Here is a 14,019-nt window from a genome sequence, read left to right on the forward strand (position 1 = left end):
CTCTTTTTTTTAAATTTATTTGATGTTTAGAGAAGGATATCTCACATGAATATACTTCTAATTTTAGTTTTATCATGCTTGACTGAATTCTTGGATAAATCTTGAATTATTGAAAAAATCCAAAGGTTTCTAGTAAAGTGTTAAACCAAATAACTTTTGATACACACTTTCATGCTACCATAAATTCAACATATATTGTTGGCAATGATATATTTGATTGCTTCTTGCAAGATCATGATATTGCTCCATCTTTTTAAGAAGAAAGTATATCGATATGTCTCCTTCCACAACATCATATGCATAATCACTATCGGTCAGCCTAACTAAATAACAATTTTTCATACTATAAAATACATCAAAATCCCAAGTTCTGTTCAAATGACATAAAAATTTCTATTGAGTTCTTTATGTATCTGCTTACCAAGCCAACTCTATATATGCTTTTTCTGTAAAATAAAAATTTATGCATCCTGTTGTTCAAATTGACTTGATAATATCTCAACAAATTGAAATGAATCATTTCGAATTATTCATGAAAAATTATAACTCATGTATCATCATACCATTACTAGTAAAAATTAAATCATTCATATATAAATAGATAATTAATGTCTCTCCATGTTTTAAAATAAAATATGCTCAGATAAACATTTTTCAAATCTGTGTGCTTCCTGATATGCATCCATGTGACTATATATATATATATATATATATATATATATATATATATATATATATATATATATATATATATATCTTTTTCATGGACTTTTTATATAAACTCAAATGATTGTTCAATTTAAACCTTTTTCTTGTAATATTTGATGCAAGATTCACTTAAAGTGGGTTCCATGAAAAAGATAGAGTACTTAACTCCTTAGGTTATTGGGGTAATTATATATTACCTCTCATATTTAACTATGATTAACATTTCTATCTCTATACTTTACAAAGTAGTATTGAGATTCCTACACATACGAAGGTGAAACGTATAATCTCAATTCTTCTTATGTCGTTAACTTTATCGATGAAAAAATCTCACATGTTGTCACCCGCTCAACCTTATCTTAACAAATAACTGTGGTCTTGCTTCACCGTCTTCCTTGATCGACAAGAAGGAAGAGTAGGAGAGAAAACCCTAGCAGATGGAACTCGGTATAATCCCACCCACACTTTGATCCCCATCCTCCATGGATCCCTCCTCTCTCCAATCCAAGGCTTCCTTGTCCTCCTCCGCCGATGCCTGCCGATGCCTACTACTCCTCGCACCGAACCCAACTCCACCCCTACTTGCACTCATTATGTATGCTTGGATAGCTGCCAACTATAAAATAAATGGACCCATAATGTGTTATATTGTCAATTTCATTTACATTCATGCGTCCAGGAACTATCATATTGAAATCATGCTTTAATAAAAATGCTATGACCAGCCAATAGTGCAGCAGCCATGGCCCCCATTGCAACCTGCTTGTCAGTGTTTCTAGGGATTCAACCCACGGCCTAAAAGATAAGAACAATTATTGTAAAAATTTTATTGAAGAAGTAAAAAATACATCAATACGACAAGGGCAAAGCTTCGCTTTTCTCAGCTTTTCTTAGAGGATTTTTCTCAACAGAATAGAAAGATTTCCAGTTGAGGAAATCTTATCTTCTATCGCGAAGAACCACTCTACGCTGTGGGGAAAGAGATATTCCTCGAGTTACCCAACACGCAGCTGCCCGCCAACTCCGTGAGAGTGTCAACCATTCGACTACAAGCATGCAAACTGCGTATCGAGAAACCTAATAATCTGCCAAAAACATTTTATTTATTATTCCAAATCACATAACAGAATATATTGAGAACATTTCACTTAATTCTGATAATTTTGGAGCTTTCACTACATGAAGGAGATTGATGAATTTGTCTATTTTTAGGAAAGCTTCATAATAATAAAAAAAATTAGTGCAGTATGCAAGTATAGATCCATAAAAATAACATCATAAGCATCCATCACTCTGCCGACAGAAGACTGTTCATTTCTGATCATTACGTATAGTTCAATGGATGATTAAGAAAATATCAAATTGGTCATCAGGCAGCCTTTTAGCACAACCCAACTTTGTCTTTTTGGTAAATAAGCTTCTCATCTCTTAGCCACTTGTGAAAGCCGGAGATATATTATGATTCAATAAATATGCATTCAATATTGACTCAAAATAAAAAAAAAATTTAAATATTTACTAAAGGTTTTATCATTTGATAATTTAATAATAGGATCTTGACCTTTATGTCTCATTCTCACTCTTCTCATGGTAGTACCTAGTACTATTGTTGTTGCTTGGGGCCATTGCAATCCTCCGATCCTTGATTCTCGTCGTGTTGTACCCAACGAGGTCCAAGAACTCGTCGATCTTGGTGAATAGTAGGAGCATCACGATAGAAGTGGAGACGCATAGGCAGCAAGCTTCTCTAACGATGACGAGGCCACCATTGGCCAGGGCAGGGATGACGAAGCGATGATGAGTAGGTTGGAATAGGTGCAACGGGTGAGCGGTGGGCGAGCGAGGGTTCGATGGGCGATAAAGTGCTACGATCGAGGGGCGAGCGAGTAGGGTGCAGCGGGCGAGCAATGGGCGAGTAGGTGCGGTGGTTGAGCAAGTGCGGCGGACGAGCGGTAGGCAAGCACGTGCAACGGACGAACTGCAATCAAGTGAGTGCAGCAGTCGAGTAGTGCAGGTGCGACGATTAAGCGAGTGTGGCAAATGAGAGTAGGTTGGAAAGAGGAGAGGAAGAGAAAATCGGTTAGGACGAGAAGGTGATATAAATTTAATAATTTAAAAATAATAAAATTATATTTTTATCCTTTTTCTCATGCTATTTTTGCATGTGACAATACATGCGATTTTTTCCTTTGACGTAGTTAATAACGTAAAAAGAATTAAGGTTAAATGTTTCACTTTCATAAGTGCAGGAACCCTAATGCTACTTTTTAAATGATAGAAATCGGGATACTAATCATAGTTAACTATAGGGGATAATCTATAATTACCCTTACGTTATTATTCATTTGTATTTTTATTATCAGCATATGTGAAAGTCAACTAGAACAAATTTTTATGCATCTACAATACATTTAAAATATTTCTCAGTAAGAATAATATCTTTACTAATTATCTTCAATAAATATAATTAATATCCTTTTTGTCTCTCCATGTTTTAAAACAAAAAAAAATTTTCAAATTTGTGTGCTTTAAGATATGCATGTATGTGACTGTACCAAGCTTTAGGTGCTTGGTTTGAACCAAATAATTTGTTTTGAAAGCCTTTTTTCATAAACTCAAATGATTGCTCTTTTTTTCTTTTTTTTATATAAATTTTCATGCAAGATTCACTTAAAGTGGGTTCCCTTGGAGAAGGTTTAGTTCGGAAGAATCTTATAGATGTACTTGGCTCCTCAGGTTTGTGTTCAATGCATCTTTATTATTAGCATATATCAAGTCAATTTAAACAAATTTTCGTACATCAACAATACTTTGGAGGAGATGTAGATAAAAATAATCTGACATATTTATTTGGCTCCTCAGGTTTATGTTCATTGCATCTTTATTATTGGGGTATGTCAAGTCAACTTAAACAAATTTTCATACATCAACAATACCTTGGAGGAGATGTAGATACGAAAAATCTTACATTTGTGATCAGCTCCTCAGGTTTATGGTCAGTGCAACTTTATTATTGGCATATGTCAAGTCAACTTAAACAAATTTTCATACATCTACAATGCACTTCAAATATTTTTTTAGTAAAAATTAATATCTCTACTAATTATCCTTAATAAAAATAATTAATATCCTTCCTATCGTTTCATTTTTTAAATTAAATATACTTGTATAAATATTTTTCATATCCATGTGCTTCATGCATCTACTTGACTATATCAAGTTTTATGTGCTTGATTTAAGCATATAATTTCTTTCATAAACTCAGAATATATAACACTCTACTCATAGTCACATCCAAACCCTACATACATGATTAAAATAGGATATTATTTTTAACTTTTTTATTATGATTAATAGGAGTATAGTGAAAAAAATAGACGATCTTAAAAATAAAATATGATAATTTGCTAAAAAAAATGATGGAATTTGGCTATACGGTGATTTTGACACTTGTACATAACTATAATATCTAACCAAAAGAAAAATACACCTACACAATATATATAAAATTTATATATATATACAAATATCCATAGGTCATCATCTATATCTACACTAGTATAGATTTGCACGTGCTCACTTCCATGCCCAATTACTTAGGTAGGATAGTATCTTTACTTATAAAATAGGGTGAGTAATCACTCATTAAGCATAAGCCTTTATAAATTTATATAATTAAGTATGTATTATGTCATGTATATAATATTTCAAAATCATTAGCATAAGACATTTAATAGTAAACCCCTCATCATATGACTTCTTTAGCAAGCATAACCCTATAACATAGCATATGCAAAATAAAAAAGTAAAATTCTATATCGAAATAATTCAAAATGCTTATACGCACATATAGAAAACATAGTAAATTCATAAACTTCTACATCTCATATCATAATATATATATATACTCCAATATCATATGTCACAATACATACATACAATCTCACACTACACATCATAATATATATATGCACTCCCACACTACATATCAAAATATATATGTACACTCTCATACCACACGTTATAATACATATGTATATGCCCACACTGCACGTCATAGTATACAAGTGCATTGCACGTCATAACATATCCGTGCACTCACACCGCACATCATAGAAAATATGTACACTCCTACATCACATGTCATCATATTTATATGTGTTGAATCTCATATTTTGATGATGAAGTCAATTGTCATTTGTTATCTAATCCATATGTTGAGATAAGTGTGCAGGATTAACTACGATGAAAGTAAGACATGCAGCAGGAGTTACACCGGAGTCAAGACTATGATCACATTGGGAGTTCGAGAGTTCGACGGAAGTCCGGACGGTCGTCGGAGGTTCTGCGGGAACAAATCCGAGAAGTCTAGGAGCTTGCCAAAAGAAGCTCGTCGGAACTCGCCAAGTGGATCGTCACAAGTCCAGGAGTTTGTCGGAAGTCCGCAGGAGCATCACCGAGGGTTCATTGGATGATCGACGGAAGTTCGCCGAAAGCTCACCGAAAGAAGCGATTGACGCACCGGAGCAAGTTGCAGTAAATGTCTTAAGAAATATCGTAGTTAGCACAATGATTAAGTTAGAAATGGGAGGTGATCCCATTAACTTAATCTTGGGGCAATTGGGCCCTTGACAGACCCAAATTGGGCCGAATGGAACAGCCCATTCGGACCCAGATTTCTTGGCCAGCGGTGGCACCACCCAGGGCTCAGTCTCCGAGCTAGGCTGGGCGGTGCAACCGCCCCTGACAAGCGGTGGAACCGCTTGAGCTCGGTCTCCGAGCTCTGCCAAGCGGTGCAACCGCCCCAATCAGGCGGTGGCACTGCCTGGGCTCAGTCTCCGAGGGAGACTGGGCGGTGCAACCGCCCCTGTCAGGCGGTGGCACCGCCCAGAGGCTCAGTCTCCGAGCTGCCAAGCGGTTGTACCGCCCCAGTCAGGAGGTAGCACCGCCAAGACCCCGAAAATCCAGGAAATGATATTTTTGAGCTCCAAATTCAAACCAGTTTGGGGCCTATATATACCCCACCCTTTCCTGCATGAAAGGGCACCGAAAATCTAATCTTACTCTATGATTTTTAGAGCTCAAAATTATTGTATGAGTTTAAAGTTCTCCTTCCTCTTTTCTTCCAAGTTTTGATCTGTCAAAAGAGGAAAGAAAATTCTGTAAGGGTTGTCTCCTAACCCGTCAAAAGGAGTGAAACTGTAAAAGGGTGGTTGGCCTTCGCTTATTGAAGGAAGGCCTCTAGTGGACGTCGGTGACCTCGTCGGAGGAGGAAGCCAAAAGTGAATGTAAGTCAAGATTGATCGAACCACTCTAAAATTACGATGCTCTCTGGTTTGCATTTATTCTTGCTGCTTACCTTACTGCAAACCTCCATATGTGTTTTACTTCCTCTTTACTTTTGCTGCACTCCTTTACGAACTCGCTTTCAAGTTAAGTTTCCAAAAACGGTTTTACGTCGGAAACGATTACATCGTACGAACGCAGTTTTAAACGTCAAAAGTTTTTCGCTATACTAATTCACCCCCCCCCCCTCTTAGTGCTCTTGATCCTAACAATATGTATATAAGATATTTTTATCATAATTCATATATTTTTATACTTATAAAATATATACATTCATATTTAGCTCATGACAATTATATTATTCAAAACATGCTTTATGAAATGCATTATAAATATGATAATTCATACGACCACTATTTTATAATAAATTAAAGTGATAATTATTTGAATTAACTCAAAAATGAAGATAACAATGAAATATTATGTTTTTTAATGATTGCTATGGAGTGGTACACCTATCAAATTGGGAGCAATAGAGTCATGAAACACCTTAATTAAGAATCTTATATCTTGAATTGTTGATTTATAATAACTCATTATAATAATTCATAGAAATTTTTTGATAAAATTGCTAATAAATTAGACTATACTCAATCTAAAAATTTATTAAAATTTCACCATTAATTTTTTAATAATTCACTCTTCTAATCAAATGAAGTAGTTAGTATCACTCAAACTATTACATAATTTTGTGAAAAAAATTTACTTCACCATTTTAATTGACTAGATGATTTTAAACTATCATGAAAATTTGTAGGAAGCTAGGAGATATGTAGAACTAAATATACACTAATTTTTAGCTTAAAACAGAATCATTTGAGGCTAAACAACCCTCTTAATTCACTACTAACACCTATTATATTCTACTTAAAATAGGTTAGGACTATTTGAATTTATAAATTTTATATCTTAGTTCATAGAGGTAGTATTTACTCAAATCTAAATCTCATGGAACTCTAATAGAATCTTTTAAAATATATCAAAAAAGCAAAGCCTAATCTATTCCTAAGAGGGTTAATTCAATTCTAATAATTTTTTTCTTAAAAAAATAAAGGATTTAAGTATCTAGATTAGGACATTCATAACTATATACACCGATCTCAAATTAAGGTCATACTAAAGACCTTAGAACTATAATAAATTTATACAAAATAAATCCAAAAGTTAAATGTTATTTGAAATCTAGGTTACTCAAAAGCAGGTAAAAAATAAATAGTTTATAATATGTAAAACCAAATTCCTAGTTATATCAAGGGAAGAATCAGATTTTTCTTACCTCAACCTTCCTTAGAGCTGGGGTTTTCTAACTTTCATGAGAAAAACTAAGAGAATAGCTAAAAAAAGAGAGAAAGTGTCATGAGTTATTAGGTTAGTAAAGAATATGAGGCCAAAATAAGATAGAGGTGCTTAAAATATTACCTTTGAGGTCTATGACTCAATCACATTTGTACTAGTCATAGGTGCCTTGCAAGCCAATCACGTGAGTGATTGCACGTATGACATAATATGCAGTTTTTTTACTTATTATTATTATGATATTTTTTCACTTTATATTGCTTGTTGTATACATATATTGTGATATCCAAGGATTTGTGCAATGGGAATCAAATCGTGATGAGATCATGATAATGAGATCGATTCACCTTTAAACATAGGCTATAAATAATTTTGGTCATAGGTTACTCGAGAGAGATATCGAGATAACCATACAAACTAGTGTATTGTATATTCGTCCATATGATGGAGGCACCTAGTCTAATAACTGTTTGTGTGGGGACACTAGGGATACAGTGCAAGTACTCATTGAAGAATGAGTTCACTCATTGATCCACTTACGGAATACTAAATGGTTGATAATACTGCTAGTCATAGGTACCCTACAAGCCTATTACGTGAGTGATGACATATGTGACATGACACGTACTCTTTTTACTTATTATATTATGTGGTATTTTATCACTATATATTGCTTATTGCATAAATAAATAAATATATATATATATAGTGATGTCCATGAATCTATGCAATGGGAATCAGATCATAATGAGATCATGATAATGAGACTGATTCGCCTTTAAACACATACCCTAAATAATCTTAGTCATAGGTTATTCGAGAGGGACATCGGGAATTGTAGCCGACCTTATGAGGACTATTGAGTATCGATAGAGGATCATCCACTCTCGGTGTCACGAGAGGAATATCCCATGTATTCTTGCTTAGGCAAATCCCTGGCCAGGGTCATTCGAATTCAGAAAGAAAGAGTTCTTCGAGAGAATCCGTCTAGAGTGAGACTCGATTAGAAACTATATAGGCCTGAAAGTACCATGCTCGGTATACGGTAATTGAGGGAGTACAGATACACGGTAACTGAGGACATATAGGTCTAATGATTGGATTCCCCTGTATCGTTTTGGGACTACAGCGTAGTGGCCTAATACGTCTATAATCGATGAGTCGAGTGAATTATTATGGAAAAAATAATTCACTGAGCCAGAAGGAGTTTTGACAGGTATGACTCACAGCCAGCTCGATATTGAGCCTAGAGGATCATACATATATGGTAGGTATTACGATGAATAGAGGTTCGAATATGAGATATTTGTCGGAGCCTCTATATTCTTGGATATCCAATAAGCCCCTGAATTATTGGATCCTATGAATGAGATCCAAATAAGAGTCAATTAGGGATTATTAGAGATAGATCCACTAATCTAAAAGGCTTTGGTAGTTAGATGAAAATCCAATACCCAATAGGGCAGGATCCATTAGAGTTAAGTTGATAGAGGCCTCTATAAATAGGAAAGAACCAAAAGCCCATTGGCTAAAGGCTTCTTGGTTACCACCTCCTATTCTCCTCTCCCCTTCTCCTCCTCAAATAGTAGGTGTGGAGATTTATGTAATGATTTGAGGAGCGTCGTCGTAACCTTGCTATGTGAATCACCACTAGAGAGGAGGACACTTGATCTTCTTCATCCTCTCCTATAAACCTATAGGGATTCAGTGACATACGATCTCTCTAGGTAACACAACTATCTCACACGTGATTTTAAGTTTCGTGGGTTTATATGCACTAATATTCGCACAACAATAAACACCTTTTTGGAAAACTTGGGGTTTTTATTTTTTGTTCTTCCACTGCGCATATGATGTCGCCCCTAGATTTTCCTACAGATACATCATTGTCAAACAACGATTCCATTGTTCCAGTAGTGTACTTGGTCCTTAGACTTGATATACTAAAGATACCTTGTATGAGTACTTCATTATTTGACGTTGGACTTATAGGTTTGGAAGTTTCAAATCTGGTACAACCGATTATCGGGAATGGTAACCAACTTTATGAAGGCAATTGAGTGTCAATAGAAGATCATCCACTCTTGGTATCATGAGAGGAATATCTCATGTGTTCTTACTTAAACAAAACCTTGGCCAATGTCATTTAAATTAAGAGAGAAAGAGTTCTCCGGGAGAATTCGATTAAAATGAGACTCGAGGAGAAACTATATGGATCTGACAACATCATACTCGTTATATGGTCTATGGGATATTAGATGAATGAGGGACTATATGTATATGATAACTAAGGATAGATAGGTCCAAAGGATTAGATTCCCCTGTATTATATAGGGATTGCAATGTAATGGCCTAGTATGTCCGCGGTCGATTAGTCGAGTGAATTTCTATAGAGATAATAATTCATTAAGCCAAAAGAAGTTCTGACAGATATGACTCATGGTCAGCTCGATATTGAGCCTAAAGGGTCACACATATATGGTAGGCGTTGCAACAAGTAGAGGCCCAGATATGAGATATCCATTGGAGCCCATATCTTATTGGATATCCAATAAGCCCCTAAATTATTAGATCATATGGATGAGATCTAATAAGAGTCAATAAGAGATTATTGGATAGAGAGCCACTAATCTAATAGGCTCGGGTAGTTAGATGAAGATCTAGTACCCAATAGGACAAGATACATTATGGTTAAATTGATAAAGGGCCTCTATATAAGTCACAAGTGCCCTACAAGCCAATCACGTGAGTGATGGCATATGTGATATGATACGCCATACAAGGCAATCCTTGGTGTCTCATGCTCGATATATCGTCTATGGGATACTAGATGAATGAGAAACTATAGGTACATGATAACTAAGGACATATGGGTCCAAAGGATTAGATTCCCCTATATTGTCTAGGGACTACAGTGTAGTGGCCTAGTACGTCCGCGGTCGATGAGTCAAGTGAATTATTATACAGATAATAATTCACTAAGCCAAAAGGAGTTCTGACAGGTATGACTCACAGCTAGCTCGATATTGAGCCTAGAGATATTCATCGGAGCCCTATTTTATTGGATATCCAATAAACTCCTAAATTATTAGATCATATGGATAAGATCCAATAAGAGCCAATAAGATATTATTGGATAGAGAGCCACAAATCTAAGAGGCTTGGGTAGTTAGATGAAGATCTAATATCCAATAGGGCAAGATACATTATAGTTAAGTTGATAGAGGGCCTCTATGTAAGTCACAAGTGTCCTACAAGCCAATCACGTGAGTGATGACATATGTGATATGATACGTACTCTTTTTTATTATTATGTTATTTAAAATTTTATCATATATATATATATATATATATATATATAGTGATGTTCATAGATCTGTATAATGAGAATCAGATCATAATGAGATCATGATAATGAGATTGATTCGCCTTTAAACATAGACCCTAATTAATCTCAATCATATGTTACTCGAGAGGGACATCGAGACAATCAAACAAATTGGTGTATTATATATCCATCCATATGATTGTGACAGTTGGTCTCATAACTGCTCGTGTGAGGACACTAAGGATATAGTATAAGTGCTCATTAGAGAATGAGTTCACTAATTGATTCACTCACGAAATGCTAGATTGTTGATGATGTCTTATTGTTAGACAACGATTTCGTAGTCCTAGTAGTATATTTGGTTCTTAGACTTGAGACACCAAAGATGTCATATATAAGTACTCCATTCTTTTATACCAGACTTATAGGCTTGGAAGTTTCAAATGTAGCATAATCGATTATCGGGAGTGGTAGTCAATCTTACGATGGCTATTGAGTGTCAATAAAGGATCATTTGCTCTCGGTGTCATAAGAGGAATATCCCATGTATTATTGCTTAAGCAAATCCCTAGCCAAGGTCATTCGGATTAAGAGAGAAAGAGTTCTCCGGGAGAATCCAATTAGAGCGAGACTCGAGTAGAAACTATATAGGCCTAACAGCATCATGTTTGGTATATAGTCTTTAGGGTATTAGATGGATGAGAGACTATAGATACTTGGTAATTGAGGATAAATAGGTCTAATGGATTAGATTCTCCTGTATTGTATGGGGACTCTGACGTAGTGGCCTAGTACGTCCGTAGTTGATGAGTCGAGTAAATTATTATGGAGATAATAATTTACTGAGCCAAAAGGAGTTTTGACAAGTATAACTCATGACTAACTCGATATTGGGCTTAGAGAGTCACACACATATGGTAGGTGTTGCGATGAGTAAAGGTTCAGATATGAGATATATGTTGAAGCCCTTATCTTATTGGATATCCAATAAGCCTCTGAATTATTGGATCTTATAAATGAAATACAATAAAATCCAATAAAAGATTACTGAGTAGAGACCCATTAATCTAAATAATATGGGTAGTTGGATAGAGATCCAGTACCCAATATGACATGATCCATTATGGTAAGTTGATAGGGGGTCTCTATAAATAGGATGGAACCAAATAACCATGGGTAAGGTTCTTTTTGGCTACCTCCTCCTATTCTACTCTCTCCCTCTCCTCCTCATACTTTAGCCCTTATTTGGGGCATGTAGACAGTAAGAAGGGGCAACCCTTTCTTGATTGCATGGTGCACACAAACAAGAGATTTGGGTAGCGATTTGAGGGGCATCTTCATAGCCCCTGTCATGTGGATCATCATTAGAGAGAAGCCAATTCTCTATGCTGGTGAGACCAGAAAGAAAAGAAATGTAGAGAGGTCTCTTAAAAAGGGCAAGGGTAGACCGAGTAAAGCAAATGTTGCTAAAAAAGATCCAACGAATGACAAATACCAGTGCTTCCACTACGACAAAGATGGCCACTGGAAGAGGAACTGCAAAGAGTACCTTGTAGAGAAGGCAAAACAAAAGCTTGGATAAGTTTTAGGTATATTCATGATCAGTCTCTATTTGTTAGAATCTTATGATAACATATGAGTACTAGATACCGACAGTGCTTATCACATCTACAATTTGTTGCAGGTTCTAGCAAGACCTAGAAGATTGGTGAGAGGCCAGATCGACCTTAAAATGGGTAATGGAGCAAAAGTTAATATAGTGGTTGTTGGCGAGGTCACCCTACATCTGCCTAGTGGAGCTATTATTGCATTAAATACTTGCTATTTTGTTTCTTTTATTATCAAGAATATTATTTCCATTTTATTTTTTATAATTAGTGGATATATTAGTTTTTTAGAACAATGATTGTTCGATAATATTATATGATAAAATCATCACTAGAGAAACACTACATAATGGTTTATTTATGCTAAACATTGCTCCACATATCATGAGTGTAAGTATGTCCAAGAGGAAACGAGATGAGGTTACAATACATACCAATGACATTGTAGACTAAGTCATATCCATGAGGAAAGGATTTAAAACTTACTAAAGGATGGATACCTAGATCCATTTGATTATAAGTCATATGCAACTTGTGAGCCTCGCTTTTATAAAAAACTGACTATCTCTCCATTTAGTGGAAGTGGAGAGAGTACCACTGAGTTGTTGAAACTCATACATAGTGATGCATGTGGTCTCATGTCAACTCATGTCACAGGTGATTACTCCTACTTCATTATTTTTATTAAAGATTTTTCTAGGTATAGATATGTATACTTGATAAAGTATAAGTCTGAGGCCTTCGAGAAATTCAAGGAGTATAAGAATGAAGTAGAGAACCAAACTAGAATGAGTATCCAAACTCTTCGATCAGATCGAGGAGGTGAGTACTTAAGTACAGAGTTCACCTAATTCCTCAAGGGCTATAGGATTATATCCAAATGGATACCTCCTTATACACCTCAGCTCAATGGTGTATCCGAAAGGAGGAATTACACATTGTTAAACATGTTATAGTCCATGATGAGTTTTGTCGACCTACCCATCTCATTTTGGGGATATGCCCTAGAGACCGCAGCTTACCTTCTGAACATAATTTCAACTAGATCGGTGGTGTATATTCCATATGAGATATGAAAAGGAAAAAAGTCTGATCTTAATGTTGTTAATATTTGGGGCTATCCTGCCCACGTTAAGAGATACAACCCCAACAAGTTGGAATCCAGGACAAAGCGGTGCAAGTTCATGGGATACCCTATGGAAACTTATGGGTATTATTCATATCATCCCAAGGACCAAAAGGTCTTTGTAGCTAAGAGAGCAATGTTCCTTGAAAAGGAACACATTCTTGGTGGAGACAATGGGAGCATGATAGAGTTGAGCAAGGTTATAGAACCTAGCTCAAGCACCTTTCCACAGCCAAAGTATGTTCAAGTACCTATTACACAAGTTCTAACTTTACATAGGTACGATAGAGTATCTCATCCTCCTGAGAGATATGTGGGATATATCAGAGAAGAGGATGTTGATGATATTGATCCTCAGACTTACGAGGAGACTATTATGAGTATAGACTCTAGGAAGTGGCAAGAGGTCATGAATTCTGAGATCGATTTCATGTATTCCAACAAGGTTTGAAACCTAGTCGATGCACCTGAGGGTATTATACCCATTGGTTACAAGTGGATCTTCCAGAAGAATATCAAAGTAGATGAAAATGTAGAGACATATAAAGCAACGCTAGTGGCTAAGGGGTATCATTAAAGGCAATGTGTTGACTTTGACGAAACCTTCA

Source organism: Musa acuminata, unplaced genomic scaffold (genome assembly GCF_036884655.1).
Source record: "Musa acuminata AAA Group cultivar baxijiao unplaced genomic scaffold, Cavendish_Baxijiao_AAA HiC_scaffold_1137, whole genome shotgun sequence".
Lineage (NCBI taxonomy): Eukaryota > Viridiplantae > Streptophyta > Magnoliopsida > Zingiberales > Musaceae > Musa > Musa acuminata.